We start from the raw sequence: 20,897 nt of genomic DNA, 5'->3' as shown, positions 1-20,897 counted from the left end.
CTAGTACTAGTAGTAAATTGGAAATCACATATCTTTAAATTTATTCTTAGTTTTATATAAATAATGTAAATTAAAACAATTGCTACCTTTAGAATAGTTTCTTAGTAATTTTTATTTATCCTTCACATCCTCCTAATGTTCAGAAATGCCTGATCTTTTTACTGTCTCCATAGTTTTGGCTTTTTCAGAATGTCATGTAATTGAAATATACAGTATGTACCAAATACAAACTGTTTTCTTTACCTTAGTAATATGTTTTTAACTTTACTCCATGCCCTTTTCATGGCTTAATAGGTCATTTCTTTTCAGCACTGAATAAAATTCTATTATCTGGATATACTACAATTTATTTATTCACTCACCTACTGAAGGATATCTTGGTTGGTTCCAAGTTTTGAAAATTGTGAACCAAACTGCTAAAAACATCCATGTACAGGTTTTTGTGTGGACATAAGTTCTGACTCCTTTGGGTAAATACCAAGGAGTATTATTACTAGATCATATGGTAAGAGTTTGTTTCATTTTGTAAGAAACTGCTAGACTTTCTTCTAAAGTGACTGTACCATTTTGCATTTAGCACTTTAAATATATCATTCCATTATCTTCTGGCCTCTGAGGTTTCTTTCTTTTTTTCATTTTTTTTGAAAGAGAGAGAGAAAGAATGGGGGAAGGGTGAAGAGAGAACCTGAAGCAGGCTCCACATTCAATGCAGAGCCTGATGCAGGACTACATCTCATAACCCTGAGACCATGACCTCAGCTGTAATCAAGAGTCAGATGCTTAACTGACTGAGCCACCCAGGTGTCCCTGGCCTCTAAGGTTTCTGATGAAAAATTGACTGATAATCTTATCTTTACTTCTCTCTTGCTGCTTTCAGTATTCCATATTTGTCTTTAGCTTTGATAGTTTGATTATAATGTCTTTGATTATAATGTGTCTTGATACAGTTCTCTTTGGATTTATGCTTCTTAGTGTTGTTGAGCTTCCAGGATTTATACGTTCACGTGTTTCATCAAATTTGGGAAGGTTTTGGCCATTGTTTCTTCAAAAATCTCTCTTATCAGGGACTCCCATAATTCATATATTGTTATGCACAATAGTGTCTCAAAATTCTTTTTTTTTCTCTCTCTGGTTCTTAGACTCAGTAATTTCAATTATCTTGTCCTTGACTCTGATGATTCTTTCTTATGTCCAAATCCTCACCAACATCTGTTGTTTCTTGTGTTTTTGATTTTAGCCATTCTGATAGGTGTGAGGTGATATCTCATTGCAGTTCTGATTTGTATTTCCCTGATCATGAGTGATGTTGAGCATTCATATGTGTTGGCCATCTGTGTGACTTCTTGGGAAAACGTCTACTTATGTCTTCCACCCATTTTTAAATTGGATTATTCATTTTTTTGTTGTTGAGTTTTATACATTCTTTATATATTTTGGGTACTAACCTTTATCAGATATGCCATTTGGAAATATCTTTTCCTATTCTGTAGGCTGCCTTTTAGTTTTGCTAATTGTTTCCTTTTCTTGATGTTTTGATGAAGTCTCAATAGTTTATTTTTCCTTTTGTTTCCCTTGCCTCAAGATACTATGTCTAGAAAGAAGTTGCTGTGGCCAATAGAAGAGAGGTTACTGCCTGTGTTCTTCTATAGTATTCTTATGGCTTCAGGTATCACATTTAGGTCTTTCACCCACTTTGAATTTATTTTTGTATATGGTGTAAGAAAGTGGTCCAATTTCATTATTTGCATGTTGCTATCCTGTTTTCCCAATACCATTTGTTGAAGAGACTATCTTTTTTTTCCATTGGATATTCTTTCCTGCTTTGTCAAAGAATAATTGACCATGTAGTTGTGAGTTCATTTCTTAGTTTTCTATTCTGCTCTACTCGTCTATGTGTCTGTTTTTGTGCCAGTACTATACTGTTTTGATCACTACAGCTTTGTAACATAACCTGAAGTTATGATTATGATGTCTTCAGCTTTGCTCTCCTTTTTCATGATTGTTTTGGCTATTAAAGGTGTGTTGTGGTTCCACACAAATTTTAGGATAGTTTTTTCTATTTCTGTGAAAAATGTTATTGGTATTTTGATAGGGATTACATTAAATGCGTAGATTACTTTGGGTACTATAGACATTTCAACAATATTTGTTCTTTCAATCCATGAGCATGGAACATTTTTCCATTTCTCTTCAGTTTCTTTTATTAGTTGTTTTATAGTTTTCAGAGTACAGGTCTTTCACCTTTTTGGTTAGGTTTATTCCTAGGTATCTTATGGTTGTTGGTGCAATTGTAAATGGGATTGATTCCCTAATTTCTCTTTTTGCTGTATCATTAGTGGTCTGTAGGAATGCAACAAATTTCTGTATGTTAATTTAGTATCCTGTGACTTTACTAAATTCATGGAACAGTTTTAGCAATTTTTTTGTGGAATCTTCTAGGTTTTCCATATAGAGTATCATGTCATCTGCAAATAGTGAAAGTTTGACTTCTTCTTTGCCAATTTGGATGCCTTTTATTTCTTTTTGATGTCTGATTGCTGTAGTTAGGACTTCTAGTACTATCTTAAATAACAGTGGACATCCTTGTTCTGTTCCTGACCATAGAGGAAAAGCTCTCAGTTTTTTCCATAGAAGATGATGTTGGCTGTGGGTTTTTTATAAATTGTCTTAATTATGATGAGGAATGTCCCCCTAAACCTACTATGTTGAGGGTTTTTATCATGAATGGATGCTGTAGTTTTCAGATAATTTTTCTGCATTTATTGAAATAATCATATGGTTTTTACTCTTTCTTTTATTAATGTGGTGTATCACATTGATTTGTGCATATTGAGCCACCCTTGCAAACCAGGAATAAATATCACTTGATTGGTGAATGATTTCTTTAATGTATTGTTAGATTTAGTCTGCTACTATTTTACTGAGAATTTTTGCATTGATGTTCTTCAGCGATATTGGTCTATAGTTCTCTTTTATGGTGGAGTCTTTACTGGTTTTGGTATTGGGGTAATGCTGGCCTCATAGAATGAATTTGAGAGTTTTTCTGCCTCTTATATTTTTGGAATATTTTGAGAAAAATAGGTATTAACTCTTTTATTTTTATTTAATTTAATTTTATTATGTTATGTTAATCACCATACAATACATCATTAGTTTTTGATGTAGTGATCCACGATTCATTGTTTTCGTATAACACCCAGTGCTCCATGCGGTACGTACAGTACATGCACTCCTTAATACCCATCACCGGGCTAACCCTACCCCCCTCTAAAACCCTCACTTTCTCAGAGTCCATAGTCTCTCAAGGTTCATCTCCCCCTCCAATTTTCCCCACTTCATTTTTCCCTTCTTTCTCCTAATGTCCTCCATGCTATTCCTTATGTTCCACAAATAAGTGAAACCATATGCTAATTGACTTTCTCTGCTTGAGTTATTTCACTTAGCATAATCTCCTCCAGTCCCATCCATGTTGATGTAAAAGTTGGGTATTCATCCTTTCTGATGGCTGAGTAATATTCCATTGTATATATGGACCACATCTTCTTTGTCCACTCGTCTGTTGAAGGGCATCTCGGCTCTTTCCACAGTTTGGCTATTGTGGACATTGGTGCTATGAACATTGGGGTGCATATGGCCCTTCTTTTCACTACATCTGTGTCTTTGGGGTAAATACCCAGGAGTGCAATTGCTGGGTCATAGGGTACCTCTATTTTTAATTTTTTGAAGCACCTCCACACTGTTTTCCAAAGTGGCTGTACCAACTTGCATTCCCACCAACAGTGTAAGAGGGTTCCCCTTTCTCCACAACCTCTCCAACATTTGTTGTTTCTTGCCTTGTCCATTTTTGCCATTGTAACTGGTGTAAGGTGGTATCTCAATGTGGTTTTGATTTGAATTTCCCTGATGGCTAATGATGATGAACATTTTTTCATGTGTCTGTTAGCCATGTAAGTCTTCTTTGGAGAAGTGTCTGTTCATGTCTTCTGCCCATTTTTTGACTTGATTATTTGTTTTTTGGGTGTTGAGTTTGAGAAGATCTTTATAGATCTTGGAAATCAGTGCTTTGTCTGTAGTGTCATTTGCAAATATCTTCTCCCATTCTGTAGGTTGTCTCTTTGTTTTGTTGACTGTTTCCTTTGCTGTGCAGAAGCTTTTTATCTTGATGAAGACCCAAAAGTTCATTTTTGCTTTTGTTTCACTAGCTTTTGGAGATGTATCTTGAAAGAAGTTGCTGTGGTTGATGTCAAAGAGGTTACTGCCTCTGCTCTCCTCTAGGATTTTGATAGATTCCTGTCTCACATTGAGGTCTTTCATCCATTTTGAGTTTATCTTTGTGTATGGTGTTAGACAATGGTCGAGTTTCATGTCCAATTTTCCCAGCATCATTTATTGAAGAGACTGTCTTTTTTCCATTGCATATTTTTTCCCGCTTTGTCAAAGATTATTTGACCAGAGTTGAGGGTCCATATCTGGGTTCTCTATTCTGTTCCATTGGTCTATATGTCTGTGTTTGTGCCAGTACCATGCTGTCTTGGTGATCACTGCTTTGTAATATAACTTGAAATCCGGCAACATGATGCCCCCTGCTTTGTTTTTCTTTTTCAACATTTTTTTTGGCGATTTGGGGTCTTTTCTGATTCCATACAAATTTTGGGATTGTTTGTTCCAGCACTTTGAAAAATGTCATTGGAACTTTGATTGGGATGGCGTTGAAGGTATAGATTGCTCTGGATAGCATAGACATTTTAACAATGCTTATTCTTCCGATCCATGAGGATAGAAAGTTTTTCCAACTTTTTGTGCCTTCTTCAATTTCTTTCATGAGTGTTCTGTAGCTCCTAGAGTATAGATCCTTTATCTCTTTGGTTAGATTTATTCCAAAGTATCTTATGGTTTTTGGTGCTAGTGTAAATGGAAAAGTTTCTTTAATTTCTCTTCCTACAGTTGAATTGTTAGCGTATAAGAAAGCAACTGATTTCTGTGCATTGATTTTGTATCCTGCCACATTACTGAATTGCTGTATGAGTTCTAGTAATTTGGGGGGGGGAGTCGTTTGGATTTTCCACATAAAGTAGCATGTCATCTGTGAAAGAGAGAGAGTTTGACTTCTTCTTTGCCAATTTGAATACATTTTATTTCTTTTTGTTGTCTGATTGCTGTTGCCAGGACTTCCAGTACTATATTGAACAATAGTGGCAAGAGTGGGCATGCTTGACGTGTTCCTGATCTTAAGGGAAATGCTCTCATCTTTTCCCCATTGAGGATGATTTTCACTGTGGGTTTTTCATAGATGGATTTTAAGAACTTGAGGAATATTCCCTCTATCCATATACTCTGAAAAGTTTTAATTAGGAAAAGATGCTGTATTTTGTCAAATGCTTTTTCTGCATCAATTGAGAGGACCATATGGTTTTTCTCTCTCCTCTTATTAATGTGTTCTATCACATTGATTGATTTGCGAATGTTGAACCACCCTTGCATCCCGGGGATAAATCCCACTTTGTCGTGATGGATGATCCTTTTAATGTATTCTTGGATCCTATTAGCTAGGATTTTATTGAGGATTTTGGAACCCATATTCATCAGGGATATCAGTCTGAACTTCTCCTTTATGATGGGGTCTTTACCTGGTTTAGGGATTAAGACTCACAGAATGAGTCTGGAAGCTTTCCTTCTGTTTCTATTTTTTGAAACAACTTCAGTAGAATAGGTATTATTTCTTCTTTGAATGTTTGGTAGAATTCCCCAGGGAATCCATCAGGCCCTGGACTCTTGTTTTTTGGGAGGTTTTTGATCACTGCTTCAATCATGTTACTTGTTATTGGCCTATGCAGGTTGTCAATTTCTTCCTCTTCAGTCTTGAGAGTTTATAGGTTTCCAGGAAGGCATCCATTTCATCCAGGTTGCTCAGTTTACTGGCATATAGTTGTTGATAATAATTTCTAATAATTGTTTCTATTTCCTTGGTATTAGTCGTGATCTCTCCCCTTTCATTCATAATTTTATTAATTTGGGTCCTTTCTCTTTTCTTTTGGATAAGTCTGGCCAATGGTTATTAATTCTTTCAAAAAACCAGCTTCTAGTTTTGTTGATCTGATCTACTATGTTTCTGGTTTCTAATTCATTGATCTCTGCTCTAATCTTAGGTATTTCTCTTCTAATGCATGGCTTAGGCATCATTTGTTGCTTTTTCTCTAGTTCTCTAAGGTGTAGAGTTAGTTGGTTAATTCAGGATTTTTCTATTTTTTTGAGTGAGACTTGGATGGCTATGTGTTTCCCCCTTAGGACCACCTTTGCAGTATCCCATAGGTTTTGGACCGATGTGTTTTCGTTCTCATTGATTTCCATGAATTGTTTAAGTTCTTCTTTGATTTCCTGGTTGACCTAAATATTCTTGAGCAGAGCGGTCTTTAGCTTCCAAGTGTTTGAAGGTCTTCCAAATTTTTTCTTGTGATTGAGTTCCAGTTTTAAAGTGTTATGGTCTGAGAATATGCAGGGAATAATCTCAATCTTTTGTTATCAGTTGAGACCTGATTTGTGACCCAGTGTGTGGTCTATTCTGGAGAAAGTTCCATGTGCACTCAAGAAGAATGAGTATTCTGTTTTTTAGGGTGGAATGTTCTGTATATATCTATGAGGTCCATCTTGTCAGTGTGTCATTCAAAGCTCTTGTTTCTTTGTTGATTTTCTGCTTAGATGATCTGTCTATTGCTGACAGTGGAGTATTGAGGTCTCCTACAATTAACATGTTATTCTCAATATGACTATTTTGGTTAATAGCTGGCTTATGTAAATGGCTGCTCCCATGTTGGGGGCATAGATATTTACAATTGTTAGATCTTCTTGTTGGATAGACCCTTTAAGAATGATATAGTGTCCTTCTGTGTCTCTAATTACAGACTTTAGTTTAAAATCTAATTTGTCTGATATAAGAATTGCTACCCCAGCTTTCTTTTGAGGTCCGCTGGCATGGAAGATGGATCTCCATCCCTTCACTTTCAGTCTGGATGTATCTTTAGGTTCAAAATGAGTCTCTTGTAGGCAGCATATGGATGGGTCCTGTCTTTTTATCCAATCTGCAACCCTGTGCCATTTTATGGGAGCATTTAGGCTGTTCACGTTGAGAGTGATTATTGAAAGATATGAATTTATTGTCATCATGTTGCCTGTGAAGACCTTGTTTCTATAGATTTTCTCTGTAAATTTGTGTTCTATATCACTCTTGGGGTCTTTCTCCTTTTATAGAACCCCCTGAATATTTCTGGCAGGGCCGGCTTAGTGGTCACATATTCTTTCAGTTTCTGCCAGACTTGGAAGCTCTGCATCTCTCCATCCATTCTAAATGACAGTTTTGCCAGGTAAAGTATTCTTGGCTGCATGTTCTTCTTGTTTAGTGCCCTGAATATGTCTTGCCAGGCCTTTCTGGCTTGCCAGGTCTCTGTGGATAGGTCTGACATTATTCTGATGTTCCTCCCTCTGTACATAAGGAATCTCTTCCCCCTAACTGCCCTTAAGATGGTTTCCTTGGTTCTAAGATTTGCAAGTTTTACTATTATATGCTAGGGCATTGGCCTCTTTTCCTTGATCTTGGGAGGGGTCCTTTCTGCCTTTAGGACATGAATGTTTCTTTCATTCCCCAGATTAGAGACTTTCTCAGCTATGATTTGCTCAAATATATCTTCTCGTCCTCTCTCTCTCTCTCCACCTCCTCAGGGATCCCAATAATTCTGACATTGGAACGTTTCATGGTGTCACTTATTTCTCTGATTCTCTTTTCATGGATTTTGAGTTGTTTTTCCCTGGCCTCCTCTTTTTCCTTTTTTCTATCAATTGGTCTTCTAGATCACTAATTCGTTCTTCTGCTTTGCTTACCCTAGCTGTTAGATTTTCTAGATTAGATTGGATCTCATTGATAGCATTTTTAAGTTCTGCCAGTTCAGCTTTCATTTCTGCCCTTAGAGACTCTATGTTGCCATTAATTGATTTCTCCATTGTAGCTATTGTCTTCACAATTGCTACTCTGAATTCCATTTCCGACATCTTGGTTATATCTGTATCCATTTGTAAGTCTGTGGCAGAAGTCACAGTCTCTGAGTCTTTCCTATTTTGTGGGTTCCTCCTCCTAGTTATTTTGTTAAGGGGTGGTTGAGGGAATGTACAGAGTCCAAATTATTGACCACAACCCAAGCAAGATGCACCTGTTTTATAGGGACCTTAGGGTTGCAGGCCTCTTGTTCTCCCAGCCTGTCTTCTGGGGGAGGGGCCTGCCATGCTGTTACTCAGGCATCCCTGTTTGGGCAGAGTTGCCTTCCCCCTGTGGGGGGGGGATGGGCTCAATGAAAACCGGTTTTGGGGGGCCTTTGTCTCTGGAGGCTTTCCCTGGTGTCTTTCCACATCTCTTCCAAGAGTCGGAGCAGAAGAGATCATTTCTAACCCTCTGCCTCAGAGCAGAGAGATTGCAGACTGTTCTTCAGTGAGCTCTCCAGGCCACACTATCTTCATTTCTGTCTGTGCTGCTATAAACTGCAGTCCTGGGTTGTGCGCCCCTCAGCAGCGCTCCCAGTTGTCGCCTCCTGATTGGGGCACGTTTCTGCCCTTTGTGCTTCTAAATCCAACAGCCACCTCCAGTTCCCTCGCACAGCCCTACCACTCCCAGTTTCAGTCTGGGGGCCTGCTCTAAACTCCTTTCCCCGTCGCTACCAGTCTGCAAGTCTGTGCCTGGTCCCCATTGAGGGATACTTTTGCGCTCCTGTGTTATTTCCACCTTCCCAGCACCAGCACTTATGGCAGGTCCCTCCCCCTTCTGTTTATCTTCAGATATGTGCCCGCAGAATCACAGCTTCCCGCTTTGTACCTCAAAACAACTGCCTGCAATATTCTGTTTGTAGAGATCCAGATCTATTTTCTTATATCTCAGGCTGATTTCGTGGGTGTTCAGAATGGTCTGGTAGATATGCAGCTCAATTCCGGAGACTGGTTGGAATAGGGTCCCCTACTCCTCCACCATCTAGGTATTAACTCTTCTTTAAATGTTTGGTAGAATTTGCCTGTGAAGCTATCTGGCTCTGGACTTTTGTTTTTTGGGAGTTTTTTGATTACTGATTCAATTTCTTTGCTGGTTATTGGTCTGTTCAAGTTTTCTATTGTTCCTGTTTCTGTTTTTGTAGTCTATATGTTTCTAGGAATTTATCCATTTCTTCTAGGTTGTCCAATTTGTTGGCATATACTTTTTCATAATATTCTCTTATAATTGTATTTCTGTAGTGATTGTTGTTATTTCTCCTTCTCATTTATGATTTTATTTATTTTGGTTCTTTCTCTTTTCTTTTTGATAAACCTGGCTAGGGGTTTATCAATTTTATTTATTTTTTCAAAAAACCAATTCCTGGTTTCATTGATCTATTGTTTTTTTGTTTGTTTGTTTGTTTTGGCTTTTATATTATTTATTTCTCTTCTAATCTTTACTATTTTATTCTTTCTGCTGGATTAGTCTTCATTTGTTTTCTTTCTCTAGCTCCATTTTGTGTAATAAGTTAGGTTGTTTGAGATTTTTCTTGCTTCTTGGAATAGGCCTGTATTGCTATATACTTCCCTCTTAGGACTGCTTTTGCTGCATCCCAAAGGTTTTGGACTGTTATATTTTCATTTTCATTCGTTTCCATGTATTTTTTTTAAATTTCTTATTTGACTTCCTGGTTGAACCATTCATTGTTTAGTAGCATGTTGTTTAACCTCTATGTATTTGTGGTCTTTCCAAATTTTATGTTTTGATCAACTTTCAAATTTCATAGTATTGTGGCCAGAAAAGGTGTATGGTATGATTTCAGTCTTTTTGTATTTTTTTGAGGCCTGATTTGTCATCTAATATATGATCTGTTCTTGAGAATATTCCATGTGCACTTGAAAAAAATTTGTATTCTGCTGTTTTAGAATCGAATGTTCTGAATATATCTGTTAAGTCCATCTGTTCATGTGCAATTCAAAGCCATTGTTTCTTTATTTTCTGTTTAGATGATCAGTCTATTGATATAAGTGCTGTGTTAAAGTCCCATACTATTATTATTATCAATGAATTCCTTTATGTCTGTTTTTAATTCTTATATATCTGAGTGCTCCCATGTTGAGGCCATAAATATTCACAATTGTTATATCTTCATGTTGGATTGTCCCCTTTATGATTATATAGTGCTCTTTATCTCTTGTTACAGTCTTTATTTTAAAGTCTAGTTTGTCCCATATAAATATTGTTGCTCGGGCTTCAAACGTGTAGATTGCTTTAGGTAGTATAGACATTTTAACAACATTTATTCTTCCAATCCATGAGCATGGAACATTTTTCCATTTCTTTATGTCTTCCTCAATTACTTTCATAAGTGTTGTATAGTTTTCAAAGTACTTTCACCTCTTTGGTTAGGTTTATTCTTAGGTATCTTATGGTTTTGGTGCAATTATAAATGAGATCCATTCCTTGATTTCTCTTTCTTCTGCCTCATTCTTAGTGTGTAGAAATGCAACTGATTTCTGTGCATTGATTTTATATTCTGTCACTTTGCTGAATTCCTGTATGAGTTCTAGCAATATTTGGGTGGAGTCTTACAGGTTATTGAGATAGAGTATCATGTCATCTGCATAGAGTGAAAATTTGACTTCTTTGATGATTTGGATGCCTTTTATTTCTTTTTGTTCTCTTATTGCTAAAGCTAGGACTTCTAGTACTATATTGAACAAGAGTGGTGAGAGTGAACATCTCTGTCATGTTCCTGACCTTTGGGGAAAAGCTCTCAGTTTTTTCCCCCATTGAGGATAATATTCGCTGTGGGTTTTTCATATATGGCTTTTATGATATTGAAGTATGTTCCCTCTATCCCTATACTGCAGAGAGTTTTTATCAAAAAAAGATGCTGTATTTTGTCAAAGGTTTTTTTTCTGCATCTATTGAGAGGATTATATAGTTCTTGTCCTTTCTTTATTTATGTGGTGTATCACATTGATTTATTTCTGGATGTTGAACCACGCTTGTGGTCCAGGAATAAATCCCACTTGGTCGTGGTGAATAATCCTTTTAATGTACTGTTGGATCCCATTAGCTAGTATCTAGGGGAGAATTTTTACATCCATGATCATCAGGGATATTGGTCTGTAATTCTCCTTTTCGGTGGGGTCTTTGTCTGGTTTTGGGATCAAGGAAATGCTGGCTTCATAGGATGGGCTTGGAAGTTCTCCTTCCATTTTTATTTTTTGAAACAACTTCAGAAGAATAGGTATTAATGCTTTTTTAAATGTTTGGTAGAATTTTGCTGGGAGGCCATCTGGCCCTGGACTCTGTTGGGAGACTTTTGATTACTGCTTCAATTTCTTTGCTGGTATGGGTCTGTTCAGGTTTTCTATTTCTTCCTGCTTCCGTTTTGGTAGCTTATATGTTTCTAGGGATGCATCCATTTCTTCCAGATTGCTTAATTTCTTGGCATATGGTTGCTCATAATATGTTCTTATAATTGTTTGTATTTCTTTGGTGTTGGTTGTGATCTCTCCTCTTTCACTTAAGATTTTATTTATTTGGGTCCTTTCTCTTTTCTTTTTGATAAGTCTGGCCAGGGGTTTATCGAGCTTATTAATTCTTTCAATGAATCAGCTCCTTGTTTTGTTGATCTGTTCTACTGTTCTTTTGATTTCTGTATCATTGATTTCTGCTCTAATCTTTATTATTTCTCTTTTCCTGCTGGATTTAGGCCATATATGCTGTTCTTTTTTCCATCTCCTTTAGGTATAAGGTTAGGTTGTGTACTTGAGAGTTTTCTTGTTTCTTGAGAGAGGCCTCTATTGCTATATACTTTTAGGACTGCCTTTGCTGCATCCTAAATGTTCTGAAATTTTGTGGTTTCATTTTCATTTGTTTCCATGTATTTTTTAAATTCTTCTTTAATTACCTCGTTGACTCATTCATTCTTTAGTAGGTGCTCTTTAACCTCCATGTATTTGTTTTTCTTCCAAATTTTCTCTTGTGATTGAGTTTAAGTTTTAAATCATTGTGGTCTGAAAATATTCATGGAGTAATCTCAATCTTTTGGTATTGGTTGAGCCCTGATTTGTGACCCAGTGTGTGATCCATTCTGGAGAATGCTCCATGTGCAATCTAGAAGAATGTGTATTCTGTTGCTTTAGGATGAAAGGCTCTTAATATATCTGTGAAGTCCATCTGGTCCTGTTTGTCATTCAAAGTCTTTGTTTCCTTCTTGCTCTTCTACTTAGATGATCTGTCCATTGCTGTGAGTGGGGTGTTAATTGTTAGATCTTCTTGTTGGATAGACCCTTTTCTTATAATATACTGTCCTTCTTCATCTCTTATTACAGTCTTTGCTTTAAAATATAGTCTGCATGATATAAGGATTGCCACCCCAGCTTTCTTTTGATGTCCATTAGCATGACAAATGGTTCTCCATGCCCTCACTTTCAATCTGGAGGTGACTTTGGGTCCAAAATGAGTCTCTTGTAGACAGCATATCAATGGGTCTTGTTTTTTAGTCCAATCTGATACCCTGTATCTTTTGGTTGGAGCATTTAGTCCATTTATATTCAGAATTATTATTGAAAGATATGAATTTAGTGCTATTGTATTACCTGTAAAGTCACTGTTTCTGTAGTTTGTCTCTGTTCCCTTCTGGTCTTTGTTACTTTTGGGCTCTCTCTTTGCTCAAAGGATCCCCTTTAGTATTTCTTGCAGGGCTTGTTTAGCGTTCATGAATTCCTTTTTTTGTTTGTTTTGGAAACTCTTTATCTCTCCTTCTATTCTGAATGACAGCCTTGCTGGATAAAGTATTCTTGGCTGTGTATTTTTCCCATTTAACACATTGAATATGTCATACCAGTCCTTTCTGGCCTGCTAGGTCTCTGTGGACAGGTCTGCTGCCAGCCTTATGTTTCTGCCTTTTTAGGTTATGGACCTCTTGTCTCAAGCTGCTTTCAGGATTTTTCTCTTTGTCTCTGAAATTTGCAAGTTCCACTATTATATGTTGAGGTGCTGACCTATTTTTATTCACTTTGAGGGGGTTCTTTGTGCTTCCTGGACTTGAGTGCCTGTTTATTTCCACAGATTAGGGATATTCTCAGCTCTAATTTGTTTGAATAAACCTCCTACCCCTCTGTCTCTCTCCTCCTCTTCTGGGACCCCTATTACTCAAATATTATTTTGTGTTATGGTATTTTTAAAATTCTTCTTTAATTACCTGGTTGAGAAAATGAAACCACAAAATTTCAGAACATTTAGGATGCAGCAAAGGCAGTCCTAAAAGTATATAGCAATAGAGGCCTCTCTCAAGAAACAAGAAAACTCTCAAGTACACAACCTAACCTTATACCTAAAGGAGATGGAAAAAAGAACAGCATATATGGCCTAAATCCAGCAGGAAAAGAGAAATAATAAAGATTAGAGCAGAAATCAATGATACAGAAATCAAAAGAACAGTAGAACAGATCAACAAAACAAGGAGCTGATTCATTGAAAGAATTAATAAGCTCGATAAACCACTGGCCAGACTGATTTCTCAAAGTCTGCCTTCATGATCCAGTGGTTGTTTTTCCTCTCTTTTTTTCTCAGCTTCCTTATTCTCCATCCATTTTGTCTTCTATATCACTGACTCTTCTGCCTCCTTCATTCTAGCAGTTAGAACCTCCATTTTTGATTGGATCTCAGTAATAGCATTTTGAATTTGGCCTGATTAGATTTTAGTTCTATTTCTACAGTGAAGGATTCTCTACTGTCTTCTATGCTTTTTTCAAGCCCAGCTAGTATCTTTATAATCATTGTTTCAAGTTCTAATTCTGCCATTTTACTTATATCCATATTGGTTAATCTCTGGCAATGAGTATGGCCTCCTATTCTTTCTTTTGATGTGAGTTTCTCTGTCTCATCATTATGTCCAGAAAGAATATGTGAAAGAGAGAAAAAAGACAAAAATAGCAACAACAACACCAGAAAAATACAAATAAATCAAACTGGAAGAAAACAAAAACAAAACGAAATAAGAAAAAAAAAATCAAACAATAAGTAAAACAGGACAAAACAATAAACTAGATCTTGGGTGTATTTTGGTCTATTTGTTAAAGCAAACCAGATCCCAAAATAGGAAAGAAAGGAAAAAAAAAAAATATATATATATATATATTACAATGGAAGAAAACCAAATATATAAAAATTTATATATAAAAATTAAAAATGAATTAAAAAAGAATTGATAAAATAAGAAAATAGCTGGAAAAAACCCTGAAAGACTAAAGAATAATGAAAACACCACAAATGCTATATATTCTTTTCTCCAAGAGCTGAAGTTTTGCAGTTCTATATGATTGGTTTACTTGGTGTAGCCAGTTGTTCCTGCTGGTCTTCTGTGAAAGGGGTCTGTTGCACTGATTCTCAGGTATCCTTGCCTGGGTGGAATTGTGCCTCCCTTGCCAGGGGGCTGGGCTCAGTGAAAGTGGCTCCAGATTGCACTATGTGGTGATGTTTTGCTCCCTGAAGGCTTTCAGTACTGATGGAGGGGATAAAAATGGCAGCACCCCTATCTCTAGCCCCAGAGCTGAAAGTTCATGCCCCTAACTCTTCAGTGAGCCCTCACAGAAAAGAAGTCAGTCACTCTTGTCTCCCTGGTTTCCATCCTAACTCTGTGTTCACTTAGCCTGTGACCGAGCATTTTTATCTCAGGCACATGACCCAGTTTCCAGTCTCCAAACTTTTGGAACTCCTGCATTGTGGACTGGAGCTATTCCTCCTGGGGAATGGAGGGGGTTCTCCTTGAGCGTCTGCGTTTTGCTGAGCCCCTGCCCAGAGAAGGGTCGCCCAACCATGCTGTGGTTCTCAGTTTATGGCAACACTGAGCAGAAAGCCGGCACCTAGACTTGCTGCTTTCAGCTGGCTTCCCTTCTCTGATGCTTGGGAACTCTGCCACACTTAGACATTCCCGTTCTTTTTTGTGACCCTGAGGATCCTGAGACCATGCTGTCCACCTGGCCCCATTCACCGCTTGAGCACCTTTAAGCCAGGGATGTCCCCAAGTTGGCAGACTCCTGAATGTTCCAATTTTGTACTTCAATGCTTATATGCTTATAATACTTTCTGGTAGCCTGCTTAAGAGCTTTCTCCCCTCCACTGTTTATCTTCCAATATATTGCCCCATATTCACGTCTCCTCTGCACCTCCTACCTTGCAAAAAGTGGTCACTTTTCTATTTATAGAATTGCAGCAATTCTTTTCTCAGATCTCCCATTGATTTCACAGGTGTTCAGAATGATTTGATAGCTATCAAGTTGCATTCCAGCGACCAGATGTAATTAGGGTCCCCTACTCCTCTGCCATCTTAACTCCTTCCCCGGGCTCTGTTCTTAGATCCATATGTATTTATAATTTTATATCTTCTTCATGGGCATATCAGTTCTCATTGTTTACATGGTGTACTCTTTCAGTACTTTTACTTTCAAGTTATTTGTATCTTTGAAAGGTAGTATGTCTTCTGTAAACAATATACATTTAATTCTTCTCTTTTTTTCCCTTTATCAAGTCTGGCAGCCTCTGACATATTCTTGGATTATTTAATTTTAAATTTTTTTTGTGTGTGTGGGAGGTTCTTCAAGTCAACTGAGTAGCTAATTCATTCTTTTTGAGGACTGAATAGTATTTCATGGTATGCATGTGCTGTAACTGATTCATTTATTCCCTTTTTGGTGAGTATTCACTTTATTTCCAGTTTTCTTTTTGTTATTGTTGTTGTTGTTTGTTTTGCTTTCCACTATAAATAATGCTTATGAATTATCCTTATTCATCAGTACTTCCATCTTGGACATTTAACCTCTATGAGAAAGGTCACCAGGAGTAGGGATGATGGCTCAAAAGATTTATGTTGTTTAATTTTAATAGATATCATCCATTGCTTCATAAAGATTGTAACTTTTTTTTTCACATATCTGTTAAAACTGAAAATACAATGTTCCTTTAATACCTGCTAATCAACCATTTTATATTTCTCTTTAATTTTTGCTAGTCAGTGCACATAACATTTTATCTAAATGTGATTTTAATTTGTATTTCCTTGATAATTAATTTAAGCATCATTTAATATTTAGTGGTCACTGGTATTAGCTTTCCTCTGAATTGATAACTTATGCCTTTTCTCATTTTTTTATTTGTTTGCCTTGTTATCAACTTATAAGAAATCTTTGAATATTGAAAATCTTCATGTTTTAGTGCCTGAAATAAAATATTATCAAAATATTGAGTTTGGTAATTAACTTCCTTTGTGAATTTTTTGTATCACAAAACTTTAATTTTCATGTATTTAAATATGCCTTCACATTCCTACACATTTTTTAGCTTTGCAATTTTAATTAGGAGGCTATCAATAACGCCTATACTTTTTATGTAGTTCTCTAGATTTGTCTACATTTAACTCTTTAATTTACCTGGAATGTATTTTTACATATGGCATAGGATAAACTATGACTTAAGGTGGGTGTCTACTTTTATTTTCTTTTAGATGAATAGCTGGTTCTGCCAGCACTATTTATTAAATATTAAAGTCTCACATGTAATTGGGATATATTTATGATTTCTCTATTTTGTGTCCCATTAGTCTATTTTTCCATTCATAAACTAACATCATACTGACAATTACAGTGGCTTTATGGTATAATGACATCCAGCAAGGCAAATCTCCTCATCCTGTTTTTTCTCATACTTTAGCATATTTTCTCTCATGTTCTTTTTCTTATGTATAAGCCTTATGATCATTTTCTTAATCCTCCCTCCCAAAATGGGGGACTCTAATTGGCATGGCATTAAAATTTAATACTAACTTAGAGTAATTAACAAACTTGTGACAGAAAGTCTTTTTATCAAAAAATAATGTATACTTTTGTGATTAGACTGATTTTATGTCTTTTAATAAGATTACTGTAGTTTTCTTCATTTAGATATACTGTTTTAAAATTTACTCTTAAGTAAATAAAACAATTTAATTTTTCAGTATTGCAAATGAATTTTTTATATAAAATGAGAAAAACATCATTAATTTTATAGATAGCTCCTATATCTAGCAACCTTACCATAGTCTCATAATAATTATAGTAATTTTATTGGAGTCTCATGGGTTTTCTAGTATAAAATATATCATAAACTCAAAGATAGAGTTTTATTTCTTCTTTCCAGATGTTTGCCGCAGTTATTTTATTTTCTGGTGTTTTTGCATTCACAAAAACTTCCCTGACCATGTTAAATAATGAAGAGAGTAATAGACAAGCTATATAGTTCCTGATTTTAATTGAAATGGTTTTTCCGTTTAGAATCATATTTACTCTTAGTTTTTTGTTGTTGATTTTTTCCATTGTTGCTGTGTTTAGTCTTCATGACATTTAAGTAATTTTACTTGGTTCCCATTTTTTGATTTGTTATTAGGAATTGCTGGTGAATTTTATCAAATTCTTTCTCAGCATTTATTATATCAACCATGCAGGTTTTCTTTATTAGTTTGTTGATGTAATGGATAACACTTACATATTTTATTGATGTTGAACATGAATTTACTGGAAATAAACTCTGCCTCATCATCACATATTATTCTTTTGATACATTGCTGGAATCTCTTGACTAACATTTATAAAATTTGCATTCATATTAATGAGTATGGGTGTTTTATAGTTTTGTTAAATAGATCAATTAACACAGAAGAAACCTGAAAGATGATTAAAGGACTATGATTGAAAATTTCAGGAATTTATGAGCTCATATCTGCATTTTATCTAAACCTTAAATAATTGATAATTACATTCTAACCTAGTAGTTTTCAAACTTGGTATGAATAAGAATCACTTAGGAAACTTGGTGATAAAATCAGACACCCAGACCCTGTTGTACTTCAATAAATCTAGGTCTCTGTATTCTTTACTCCTTTTCCAAGTGATTCTGACCTGCCAAAATCTGAGAGCTACTTTCTAAACTGTTTAAAAACTCCTAATTCATTTTATATAGACAAAGAAGTTTAATACCTCAAACCTCATGAGGCTAGGGCCTTTTTACCTTTTTAAAACATGATTCAAATTGTATCAATCTCCTGCTTAAGACTTTTTTTTATTATGTTCACTTAGCCACTGTATAGTATATATAATATATCATTAGTTTTTGATGTAGTGTTCAATGATTCTTTAGTTACGTATAACACCCAGTGCTCATCACAACATGTGCCCTCCTTAATACCCATCACCCGATTACTTCCTCCCCCATCCCCCTCCCCTCTGAAACCCTCAGTTTTTTTCCCAGAGTCCAGAGTCTCTTATGGTTTGTCTCCCTCTCTGATTTCTCCCCTTTCAGATTTCCCTCCCTTCCCCTATGGTCCTCCATGCTATTGCTTATCATGGAAGACTTTTGATTAGTTTTCTTTTTTCCTCTTGTTATTCATTGAGGTATGATTGACATATTATATTAGTTACAGGTGTACAACATAATGATTCAGTATTTGTATATATTGCAAAATGATCACCACCATAAGTCTAGTTAATATCCACAGCACACGTAGTTACAGAATTTTTTCCTGTGATGAGAACTTTTAAGATCTATTTTATTAGCAACTTTCATTTATGCAATACAGTATTATTAACTATAGTTGCCATGCTATACATTACATCCCCATAACTTATTTATTTTATAACTGGAAGATTGTACCTTTTGATTCTCTTCACTCATTTTGCCCATTCCTCACCCCCTCTTCTGGCAATCTCCAATTTTTTCTCTGTATCTATGAGTTTTTTTTTTTTTTAACTCTACATATAAATGAGATAATGGGAATTTATTTTTCTCTGTTTGACTTAATTTACTTTTTAATTCACTTAGCATAATGCCCTCAAGGTCCATCCATGTCACAAATTGAAAAATTTCATTCTTTTTATGGCCAAATAATAGTCCATTGTGTGTGTGTGTGTGTGTGTGTGTGTGTGTACATCTCACAAGTTCTTTATCCATTCATCCATTGATGGACACTTAAATTTTTACCATATCCTAGGCAGCATTTCTTATATCTTGTCTTTTTGATAATAGCCATTCTAACAGGTGTGATGTACTATCTCATTGTGGTTTTGATTTTTCAATCCTTCAAGTGATTTTTTCATTCATTTTTTAATGTCATTATTTATATGTCTGTATGTATGTCTGCCATTTTGAATTTTTTATGTTCCAGAACTATTTGTTCCTCCCCTACTATCTCCTTTTGTCATAGTGCATATTTTCTAGTTTTTAATGTTTTTTAAAATTATCTTTTTATTAGAAATAATTGTTTACTAATATGTACTTGTAAGAATATTCAGAATATTTAGAGATTATTATCTGTGATAGATCTCTTGGCCCCAAACAAAAACTTTTCTTCTGAAGTTTTTACTCTTGAGTATCTCAAACCATCTTGTTCTTTCATTCAATCCTGAAAAATCTATGATTTTGCCCTATCCTAGGTTTAACACACTTTTAAGCAACTACTCAATTTCTTTGATGAACTTTCTGCCCTATCTGCTATCCAAAAATTATGTTCTTGATCTTCTTTATTACTTACAGATGGGTGAGTTATAAGTTTGGTTTGAAACATTTAACATAGCTTTGTTATCTCAAATGTTGGCATAGAGTGCTTAAATTATTGATTGTTCACCTTAATTTATATTTATGTGTTTATGGATTTATGTGGTTTATGTGTACACATTGCCAATAGTGTTTGTTTTCTTTTTTATTGAATAAAATAAGAATAAAACATATATTAAAATAAAAAGGGTATATAGAGATCCTGTATATCCTTTATTTTTTCCAATTTGTAATAACTTAAAATATTATAATACAGTATTACATCTAGGGTATTGATACTCATAGTCAAAATACAGAATAACTTCAAATGAGGATCTGTTGTGTGGCCTTTTCACAGCCACACCCAGTTCTCCTTCACTCCCCTTTCCCTGATCTCTGAAGACAGCTAATCTCTTCTCCATGTCTATATTTTTTAATTTCCAAAATGTTATATAAATGGAATCATTCAGTATGTAACATTCTTGGATTGTCTTTTTTCACACAACCATTCTGAATGTTCTCCCAGCCTTAACTACTTCTTAAACTTTAAAGTCAATCTGCCTGCTCTTAGTGCCAATTTCTCTTACTTGAAGAAAAACTGATAGAGCCAATATGAGTATTTTAGGGTCTTCAAGGTGAATTATATTGTTGCACTGGTCTATCACCTAAATTTCTTAAATCTTCTTAATCATTTATTACTTATCTGTTCTTCAGTTTTCAAATTTTGTGTTTGTTTTTGCTTTTCTTTTATTTGTGCTTTATTTTTCTATTAATAATTTTTAATACCGTAATAATTAAGTTAATTATTAATTAATTTTAATTAATTTTTAAAATAAGGTTTCAGTAAGGAATGGTTTTGAATGCATATATTCAATATATAATATTTATTCTTCACATTTAAATCTTATAGTTTAAACTAACATTTTCTTTCAACAATTATTATTTTTTGATAGTAAAACTATATCTTATTTGTAGTGTCTTATTTAAAATTGAGAGATAATTTCTATGTAACATTATATTAGTTTCAGGTGTACAATATTATGATTCAGTATTTGCAAACTATATACTGCAAAATGATCACACATAGCTATAATTTTTTTGTAATGAGAGTTTTTATAATGTACTCTTTAGCAACTTTCAAATGTACAATACAGTATTATTAACTATAGTTACGATGCTGTACATTAATTCTCAGGACTTAATTATTTTATAACGGGATCACCTTCACCCATTTCTTCCATTCCCTGCACCCCACCTCTGGAAACCATCAATCTTTTCTCTGTATATATGTTTGGTTTTTTGACTTGTTCTTAGA

General features: G+C 35.1%; 1 protein-coding gene across 1 annotated transcript in view; it reads left to right on the top strand.

Moving 5' to 3' along the window:
* Positions 1-20,897, top strand: part of ADAM2 (ADAM metallopeptidase domain 2) — a 140,941-nt gene that overhangs the window by 25,217 nt on the left and 94,827 nt on the right. The gene's annotated exons all lie outside the window — the stretch shown is intronic.

This window comes from Phoca vitulina, unplaced genomic scaffold (assembly GCF_004348235.1).
Source record: "Phoca vitulina isolate PV1807 unplaced genomic scaffold, GSC_HSeal_1.0 scaffold15, whole genome shotgun sequence".
Taxonomy (NCBI): Eukaryota; Metazoa; Chordata; class Mammalia; order Carnivora; family Phocidae; genus Phoca; species Phoca vitulina.
Note: the sequence above shows the minus strand (reverse complement) of the source record. Positions and strands in the feature narration are given on the sequence as shown.